We start from the raw sequence: 10,720 nt of genomic DNA, 5'->3' as shown, positions 1-10,720 counted from the left end.
TGATGGAAGGGAGGTAACTAGTGGACAGCCAGTTGCTCTCCCAAAGATGGAGCAACTTCCTAATAGGCTGTAGAAATGTTGCATGTCGATGGACGAAGATACGTGTTCATTTTACTGACTAAAAATAATCAAACATGTATTGAGTTTCTAGATTCCAGCTGCATTCATTCATATGTATCCAGTGAGGAGTCCGCGGGAGAGGGAAGACGGCATGCAGAGACATTAAATGGCCAGTTCTCAACACTGGATAATAGTGTTTCAAAGAAGCAGATCTTAGGTAGTGAGCAACTGGACCTGCAGAGATGCAGATTATGTGAACTGAAGGCTTCGACGCATCCCTTCCCCCATGTCTCTCTGCATGCTCACATGATGCACATGCTGCCCTTCGATACCACAGCATTAATTTTTCTGTCCATCCCACGCGACTCAAGCATGGCTCACTTTTTCTTGCCTCCCTCCGTTTGCCCTATCATCAGTGTAAAATACCTCACCCCTGCAGACAGAGACAGATGGAGAGAGCAGCACCAGCCCCCTGCTCAGCTCCAGTGATTTATGCCATGGTAACACACACACACACACACACGCACACACACACACACACCTATACCTATGCATTCATGCATGCAGTGCGCATGCGATCATATATCAGAGGATGAGATTGCATGCATAAATACGCAAGGACTCGTTGGTGAGACAGAGCTGAATGCATGACGGCACCTGTCTTGTGTTAATGTTAAATGCCAGAGCTCCAGGGCTTTTTAAAAGGACATGTGCATCTTTGAAGCAGTGGCAACAGAGTCTGACATCATTTGTCCCTTTCTATGACAGTTAAAGAGGAACAGGCTGCGGGCACATTCTTCCTCCTTATTCCACCTGACTGAGGTGTCAGACCTAAAAAAGCTGTTATACTCAGCTGCACTTTGCTACACGAATGGAATATTGGTTGTGCTTTCTATTGAATGCCAACCAAGCAAACAGAGTGCATTTTTAAGGATACCTAATGAGCACACAACACTGCTGCAGAGAGAGAGACAGAGTAGTCAGTAGACATGTTTGTGTGTGTGTGTGTGCGAGGGTGTGTGTTTGTTTATGCCACGTTGTGGTCTGGGGCTGTTATGGTGTTCCAACAAGGACATGCTTGGTGTACAAGGAGGCAACGGTTTGTGAGTAAGGTCATTGTACACGATGTCCTCCGCTCTTCACCCCCTCCCTCTAACCACACAGACACACGCATCCATCTTTTTAATATTAATTCTGTTGTGTAGAGGGATGGGGAAGTGGAAGTGTGGTGTAAGGCAGGGCGGTAAAAGGGACAGAGGATGGAAGGAAGCAGTCAGATGGCAGATGGGTAGAAAAGAGGAGAGGAGGGCTGATGGAGGGGTGAATGGAGGGATGAAGGTAGAAAGAAAGAGAACGTAAGGGAGGGGGAAGGTAGAGCAGTGGTGGAGGGGAAATCGTTTATCCTACAGCCCAGGTAAGGGTGACCTGTTTGTCTCTGTCGGCCTCTGTGACTCCCCTGATGTCTCTATAATAGGCCTGTGAAGCAGGTGGACACGGCAGCACAAAGCAGCGGCCCACAGTAACAGAGGCTCACAGGCGCGCTTAAGCTCCATTCCACCCCAGTAACTTTGGGGAATTCACAGAAATTTCAGTTAATGAATTAAAAAGCACCGTTTGTTCTTTGCAATAGCTTTTTTTTAAAGGAGCTGCATTTAACTATCTCAACATTAATATGGCGGCAAACCACTATTTGCTATGTGAAGATATAGTGGAGTAATGTATCTGAACAGCGAATGAAGTCGCTCTCCCTTTGTGTGTGTGATGTTATCCAAGCTTCTCCTCGCTATGTTCACATAGCCGTGCCGGCTGCGAGTGCTTTTAGTGCATGTGAGCGCGTCCCACTGGTTAGCTCGCGAACGCCGCTCTGCAGGCTCCGGACCGACAGAGTCGTGGCCATATGTAGTGCCCACCCTCTGGGTTCCCCCTCAGGTACACCATGGGAGCTCTGTCAACACTTTCACAGTAGTTTGCACTATTAGCTCGCTATGAGCCGGTGGATCATGTTGAGACAATTGAAATGCTCCAAGTTTTGGATCTTACACCTTTAACTAATGCGGCTTTAAGAAAAAAGAAAAAAAATGCTACAAAGAAACATAGAAACAAACATAGAAACAAACTCTTTATAGCAAAGGACTGATCTTACTGACTTTAGTGATTCCTTCTTCTAGCGCCTAAAGGATTCACGGTTTTGAGTGAAACTCAACAACTTTTGGATGGATTGTCATTCATTTGGTACACACATTCATGGTTCCCCTCAGTATGATTTGTAATAACTTTTATATAGCGCCATCATTGAGTCTAAATTTAAATCATTGTCTCATATTTTTATGACCAATTTCTATGACTAAATGCATTTCCACCAGCCACAGAAATTTGGTAAGAAATGTCAATATTACAGTCATAGCATTTAGTTTACGGCTCAAAAAACACATTTAAGTTTGCTGTACCTCTTTAAGTACATGCTCATGAAGGCCCAACCACAATTGATGTGACGTCATGTCAAAATATTTCTAGTGCCAGTTCTACAGCAAAGAAAAGTCTTTTTTTCTGAAACATCAAAGTTAAGTTTTTGGAAAAAATACCTGAGAATCAAAGGACACCAGCTTATTTCAAGATGTACCATTTTGCACCACTATTCAACAATCACGCAGGGAGAAATCCATTGTAGTGTAAAAATGTCAACACTTCATGACAAACGAACTCCTGCAATCCACTGAACGCCACAGCTTGATGATTTATAACAGTATAAGAGTATTCAAGGGAGGATTTTTCCTTAAGGCAGTAGCTATAGATCTAGCAGGTACTTGAAATAAAAGTAAGCCAGGCAGCCGGGTCTCTTTGATTTGTCTCTGCTCACTTCCTCCTCCTGTTTTTTTGTGATCGTCCTGTCCGCATGATGCAGTAGTGACAGCCCCCTTTTTCGCTTGCTTCAAAACCACCTCAGCGAAGAAGATCTGTTTCATTACTTTGATTTAAAAAATAAAAAAAACAGAGTGTGGTGGCAAAGTTGAAAATGAGCGCAGATGAGAGGGAGAGAAAGAGACAGAGAATGAGAAGAAAGAGAGACGAGAGGAAAGCTTGGCCTAGAGCTATGGAAAGTTGTAATAGATGTTATGTGAGCAGCAGGAGAATAAAAAGCATGTGGGCGTTTTTATGGAATTAAGACTTGGGTAGTCATTACCATATTGTCTAAGACTTTTCAGTTTTTCAGATGCTTGCATTGGTTTTTCTCAAATTACATCCCCAAATAATACACATTATACAGATGGACACATAAAAATAGTGTGAGCACCTTATCGAGTAGGCGGATTTTAAAAAGCTATTTCCCCCCCCTGGAAAACAGTTAAAGCACAGAAAAGATGATGGGGAAAAAGAAAAGGCTTTATATGCCCAATTTAAATAAAAATTTCTAAAGCCACTTACACCAAACTCTGGACTGGACCTTACCGTATAAGCATTTAATTTAAAAAACAGAAATCAAGGAATCAAAAATTCAACGATAATTAATTGCTGTTATGCAACACAAGGTTGCGCAACAAAAATAGCCCATTTGCTACACGAGAAAGACATGATAAACGGCAAAATAAAATGAGTAATTAATTCCTGTGCATTTCTTTTTTCACTCGGATCAGGAGGAATGCAAACAGCAGACGATATGTTTGACATTTAAACATAAAAGATTTGCAACTAGGAAACACTGTCCATCAACTCTGACTATGTCTGAGCACCAAACTCATTGATGAAAACAGTTTGCCTCCTCTCAACCCACCAGTGTGCTGCCCACCCACCCTTTATGTTCTATATAATGTCATATGCTATAAGTGCTTCAGTGATTTAAAAAAAAAAAAAAAAAAATGAAGACTGAAAGGTTTCCAAATTCATTGGAACTACCGGCTGCAGCATGTACATGAGCCGCTGATGCCAAGAGTCTCGCCTAATGCAAACAAACAGTCTTGGGGAGGAATCCAGCTAACCTTTTAGAGGGAAACTAAAAGTACAGCCTGCGCACAAAGACCAACGTGAACAGAAAGGCCCACAAGAAAAGAAATAAAGTCTACCAAGCCAGGGTACTTGTAAAAACAATGAGCCTACAAAAATTCAAACTTGAGTCTTAGTACTAATAGAGATGAAAGTGACAGGTGAGCAGAGGGAAGTGAAAGGATACCTCTGCTCCAATGTGCTACTCAACTGGCACCTCACTGTCATCCTGAACTGTCATCGAAGAGCCAGTCACCTGTTGACATGTGTCCCGCCTTCAGGAGCGACCTGCGAGTCACACACACACCACACAGGGAGAAAAGTCCTTAGTGAGGTCACTGAGTAACAAACAGTGGGATGCTTACGGTTTAAACCCCACAGGCCCCACAAGGTAAATTATGTGCGATTCTAAAAAAATATGATTAAAGAAAAAAAGAAAAGGCCCACTTATCAGCTTTGTGCAGAGCTTAGAGATGCACCGGTGGTCCTGTAATTTGGCTGCAGTTATGGCTTGATAGTCAGTGTTTTGTTACATAATATTGAATTTCAATTTCAATTCTAGGTGTTGGAAAGAAAGATACAAAATTCGATATCTACAGCTAAAAAAAATGGAAATCTGAATCGGCCAAGAAAATTGCTATTGGTGAATTTTTACTGTAGACACGATCAAATACTCTTCAGTAAATTGATTCAAATTCTTAACTGTATTTGCTTTGTTTACATCCCAGAACCAGGCTGCATCTGCCCACTGAACAAATCAGCAAAACAACCGTAGCTCATGTGAATGATTTTTGTGAGCATTTTGGCAGGTAATGGCCTCGTAGTCTCACTGGGAATCCCCACTGGGAGCGAGATGTAAAGGAGACATCAGTGGCATAAGCGTTGTGTCATCCAATCCACACTGACTCCATCGTCCGCTCAAACATCTCTCCTGTCTGTCACCAGCCACTCTTGGGAGCAGCTGAGTGGGCAGCGGCTCGCTAACCGGCCTTCAGCAAGCTGACTGACAGCAGACATTTACTGAACCCAAATAGTTTACATGTCAGCTCCATGGGAAGAAATCAGAAGTGTTTGTAGGCCTGTGTTTTGATTTAATTGATTTTATTTTCCCGTCCACTGGAGCAAGTGAGGGGAATCTGCCTGTAGTGAAACAGGCACGCTCACAGACAGACTGGGAGCCTTGATCAGTCAATGTAGATGCTCTTAATACATTCAAAACACATATACAGTGGGATAGTTGTGTGCTTTCAACAGCTGTCAATGCCGATTACGCTCCACTAAACGCCGCACAAATAGAAGGAATGGAGAAAAATAAACTATTTGTCAATTTTTATGTCTTGTTATTATTATTTTGTGTTGCTTTCCTTCTAGAAATGTCAGGACAAACATTCTCATACTACATTTCTTTTACAATGAAAACATCACCTATGCCCGGATAGTTATAGGTTTCCATGTTACGGTAGTGAAAATCAAGCTGAGGCAACTTGCTAAGCTATTAAACACAATTCATTTATAGGAGTCAATTGAGGTTTGCCAGTCCTATATATTAAAAGATCGATCTCAGGATTTTATGAATAGATATCATTCAAATGAAGAACGTAGTGAAACAGAAACATAGCTTCTTTAAATCCTGCCCTAGTACTTTGTGCTTACAGCTAATGAATCTCTTGTTTTGCAGTAAACTTTTCTTGTCTTTACAATAATGCAGCACTTTGTTCCTCCAGCTTATGAAGTGTCTCCTGCCTTTTTTTCTTTTTATGTCGTACATTGTAGCTTGTACAAAAAGAAATGCTGTTTGTGTGCACATCCTGGGGGGAAAATGTAATATTTGTAGATCAATAAAAAACATTGTATTCTAATATATTCCACTCACTATCCTAATCCATCCTCTCCTATTAGCTAACATATGGGCATGCTGGCTATAATGACTGTTATGCAATTAATAGTCATGGTGGGGCAATTAAAATCGGGAGGCTTTATGGGCTCGCTGATTAAGATATTTAAAGCACTCAAGGCGCTTATTTTTGTGCAAGTTTCTGCGTATCTTCTTGTTTATGCTCAATTTCTTTTTGTTTCCTCCAGTAGAATGTGTGTTTGTGTGAAAAATGGGCCCTGTCTTTGTGTTTGTGTGCGATTTGAGTGTGTACAAGAGGAGGAACAGTTTCAACACTTATCCTTGACTTTTCTTTTACCCGCATGCAATTAATTACTGCCCCGACTAGCAGCCCTGGGATCAGCTGCTAAGGAAATGAAAACACATCAGTGTAAATGCAAAGCCAGCCAATTCTGGGAGAGTTGTTGTGCGGCACGCTGAGACCCTGCACCGCCATCCATTTGCAGTGACAATCATTATCGCGTGAAAGCAGTGGTCTCCAACTCTATTCCAGAGGGGATGTGTGTGTTCACAGTCCCACAGTAATCCATATTCACTCTCTTAATTGGTTCAATTAGTTCTCTCAGATACTTTATGAATTTTACACTCTGCCTGTCCCCAGATAAAGTCCAGTTAACGTATTACTGGGCAGAGGTTACAAATTGGGTTCCCAGTGGTGAGGCTTAATACACACAGGATTTGAAGTCATTTACGTGGTTGAGTGGGCTAAAATCTGTATTGCAGACACTGTAATGAGGGAACACAAGCATCTTGGCCTCACCGCGAAGTATCAGACACAGATACCTAACCACACAATGGGGGGTAGATATTCTTAGAGCAATATCTCGTTTACAAACACTAAGTCAACCTTTAATGCGCTTAATATTCATTCTGTAAGAGATGTGTAACTTTTCAACCAGATACAAAGGCAGCGGTTGCCGACCATTGTTACTGCGTAATGTCAAAGTACATTAACCAAGGAAATGGACTTCATCTGTGATGATATCATTGAAAAAGGATTACCGGTACATTCTTCACACCAAAAAGAAAATTAGATAGTATACTTGCTGTTTTTATATCTTTGTGTAGTTTTCAACAACATCACACCTGTAACATTCTCCTGGATCAAACACAAGACGTCTGCAGACAGAGAGGCAAATTCACAAAAGTAATGTACAGCTTTTTTGTAAACCTGCACAAATAAAACAAACCATGTAATGCTCAAAGCACCCTAAAGGGTGAAATGCACATCTAACTGCGCTGCCAAGCAAATAGATTCTCGGTGCTCCTGTGCTATATGCACATATTTTAATTAGCAATAATATTGTGTAATATGCACTTCCTGTACAAATTTGCCCCTCTATTTAAATAAGTTAAGATCAACTTAGCCACACTAAGTGACAAAGTGAAATTGTTAGCGTCATCAGAGAGTTGGTGGTAACTGAAGCACATTCATAAGCCCAGACTTTCCACTGGCATCATCCCATTCCATTATCCAAGCCGCTTATCCTATATTGGGTCGCGGGGCGCCGGAGCCGATTCCAGCTGACATTGGGCGAAGGCCGGGTTCACCCTCGACAGGTCGGCAGTTTATCTCGGGGCACATATAGAGACAGACAAACATTCACACTCACATTCACCTATGGGCAATTTAGAGTCCAATTAACCTGAGCTGGATTGTGGGAGGAACCCGGAGAACCCGGAGGGAACCCACGCTGCCACGGGGAGAACGCAGACACAAACTCCACTCAGAAGGCCAATCTTGCTGTGAGGTGACAGTGCAGCCCTGACTAATCCGGTTTCTCTCTGCTATGTTTAAATTCCTTTTATCTAAAATTTTGAAGAATACCTCTGCACCTTGTGAGTCAGGACCTGTAGCTCGTGGTCTGACATTTGTTTTTATAGATCTGCAGTGATTTTCATATTTTCCCCAGTGGGGTATTAAGTGGCGTATTTTATGCTGTAGAACTAAGCGTTAAAATCCTAACCTTAACCAATAGGGAGAGAAACTGAACGATTTTTATATAAAACTGTAAATCATAGGTTGTTTTATGAATTTTTTTAAATAAAAAACCCCAAACTGCTGTATGTGGACGGATTGAACACCATAAGTAATATACAAGTGAAATATATGGTTTGGTACATGAGAACATTCAAATAGCATTCAAATAGCCCAAATGGGACCTCACCTGAATTTTCTGAACTAAACACTTTTTTTTCTAGGCGGACCTGAAACCTTTTAATTTTTGCTGTGTGTCATCTTCATTTACTCTTAACCAGTAACATGTAGACTGATATTTACACACCTGAACAGAATTTCACATGTGTAGCCTTTTATTTATTTACTCCAAAAATATTAAAATAGCCCTAGTGGTTGCAGAGATATACCCTTTTTAGTTTGGGTATGCAATTTTCGAGCAGAGGCCTAAAAATAGGTGGGTTTTTAACTTGTGTTAACCACAGACCTTAATTCAGGAAACAAAAAACCCATTCCCTTTTAGACGAGGGAACAGGAAGCACAACAATATAAACCTATTTCTCGGTTTTAGGTATCAATTCTGCCGCATTCTATTATGCGCAATGTTTCTGTAAACTATTAATAACTTGCTCGGAAAGCTGCTTTATCACTTGCTCGCCTGAACCCGTGATATTTTCTTGTAAGCTTACCCAAACCCGCCCAACCCAACATCACGCAGCCACCACTGGAATCTTATTCTTCAAATAGTGTAGTAGCCTAAGAATAACATTAGTGTAGCCTAACCTGTATCTGCAACTCTGCAAAAAATATGAGTTCAAACTGATTTAAAAAATAAAAAGAGCATTAGAATGTTGATTTAGAATATGAATGTCAGCGTTATGAAGCTTTTACGCTTGAAACCAATTGGTAGAGCCCGACTATCGGACCTTGAGACGGGGCGTAGGTGTGTGTGAGAGAGAGAGAGATGGCTGGATTTGTGTGTGAGATGGCTGGGAGTGTGTAGCCAGGCTATAATAAAATGCACGATCGCCAACACAATTTACAGTTGTATAAAGAGGAGCTTAAAGGGTACTTTAAACTTCTTCTTCATGTGGGAGGAATTTACCTGCATTTCAGCAGCAAGGAAGAAACAAACAAAATGAAGGCTAATTGGAAAAATGCAAACAGAGGTGAAAAACCTCCTACTGCTGAACACTTGGTATCACTCAGACACCTCCACTCGACGTGTTTTGCACATATCTGTACACAGTGAAAAAGGTATTAAAATTATATATATATATATATATATATATATATATATATATATATATATACATGTGTGTATATATGTATATATGTGTGTATGTATATGTTATATTTGAATGTCACCACCCCTATGACGACACATCAGGTAGAGGGAAATGTGTTTCGCTACTGTTAGCTAGCTACGGCTAACGGCTCGGTGCAGTGACACAGAATGGCTTGGTTTGAAATGAAAAAGGGATGTTTGAGACGATCTTGCACCAGTAAAAGCTCCAAAGCGTGTTTGAATACATAAAATTAGGATTCATAATGCCAGGTGATGATGGGTGACATAAGCAGAATATTTTAGTTGATGATAAAAAATTTTTATCCCCCCATAAATATCATTTAAAAATCATGTTTAAGGAGACTGGTTTAATCAGCTTGTGGCTTGTTAAATAGCCCTGCAATGGTTTTGAAAGAGTACCGGCGGTTGCAAACCACTCACACTGGAGGACTGTGAAAGACGGTGTTAGTAAGTCGTTAACATCCCTGGTCCCGCCTGCAGAGGCAGCGCTGAGTAGAAACTTTAACACTCACATTGCATGATTTAAATCATGACCAACAGTAGACCTCCAAACTATCCCCTTTTGGCTCGCCTTTCCTCTGATGCTAAATGTGTAATAACGCCAAGGTCCACTGTTGGATTGATACGCAGGAGCAAACACACACATGATAAACCTTTATTAAATCAATGTCGCAATATCGTGAAATAAGCGATTAAGTTAGTGACATGCTAAACTATGTGGCTTAATGGTCACTCTCCTTTAACGACTGAGTTAAAGATACCGCACAGCCAGGAAGTGGGGACCAGTTTGAAAGACAAGAATACCCACTTGCGTGCACGTGCACACACATCGTCAAACAAATGAGGCCGTTGCATTAGTGAACGGAGAGCGCATATTGATCTGGAGAAGGAGCTCGTACATCAGTGTGGTTTGGCAAAATGCCATTAAGGTGGAGGAGAAATTATGTAGACATTCGCACACCCAATCTTTATTCTTTTCTTTCCCAGAATGAGCTAGCTGAACTTTCTGCCTGTTAAAACTGCCTTTCTCTGTAAATATAGTTCTTTATTGCACGTTTGTTTTTTCTCCTTGATCTCCTTTTCCTTTTTTCCCTTCCTTTTTTCTGAACCCTCGGTGTCTAGCTTAAGGTTTTACATGAAAGTGATGATACAGTGGAGGACGGTGCCGGCGACGGCGCTGCAGACGGCTGGTTGCGGCTCCGGAGAGCGTCCTGTCTTTCCTTTACCGCGCTATTTGTGGGGTCTGACGGGAGAACTGGGAATAGCAGGATGATTCAGCGCTACAGGGTCAGGATCTATGATAATGTACCATGGGGAACATTTCCATATAATGAACACTACATCTTCTGTAGAGGCCCTCTTGAGGAACGAAGATGAGGGCACACAGATAAAGAGGAACGGGAGAAAGGGAGATCAAGGGAGATTTCAAGAATGAGAGGGGGAGAATAAAGGAGGAGGATGGAGAGAAAAGAGAGGCAGACTAGTGGAGACGGCAATAATGAGAGAGACATTTTAATGGGAG

This window comes from Taurulus bubalis, assembly GCF_910589615.1.
Source record: "Taurulus bubalis genome assembly, chromosome: 12".
Lineage (NCBI taxonomy): Eukaryota > Metazoa > Chordata > Actinopteri > Perciformes > Cottidae > Taurulus > Taurulus bubalis.
Note: the sequence above shows the minus strand (reverse complement) of the source record.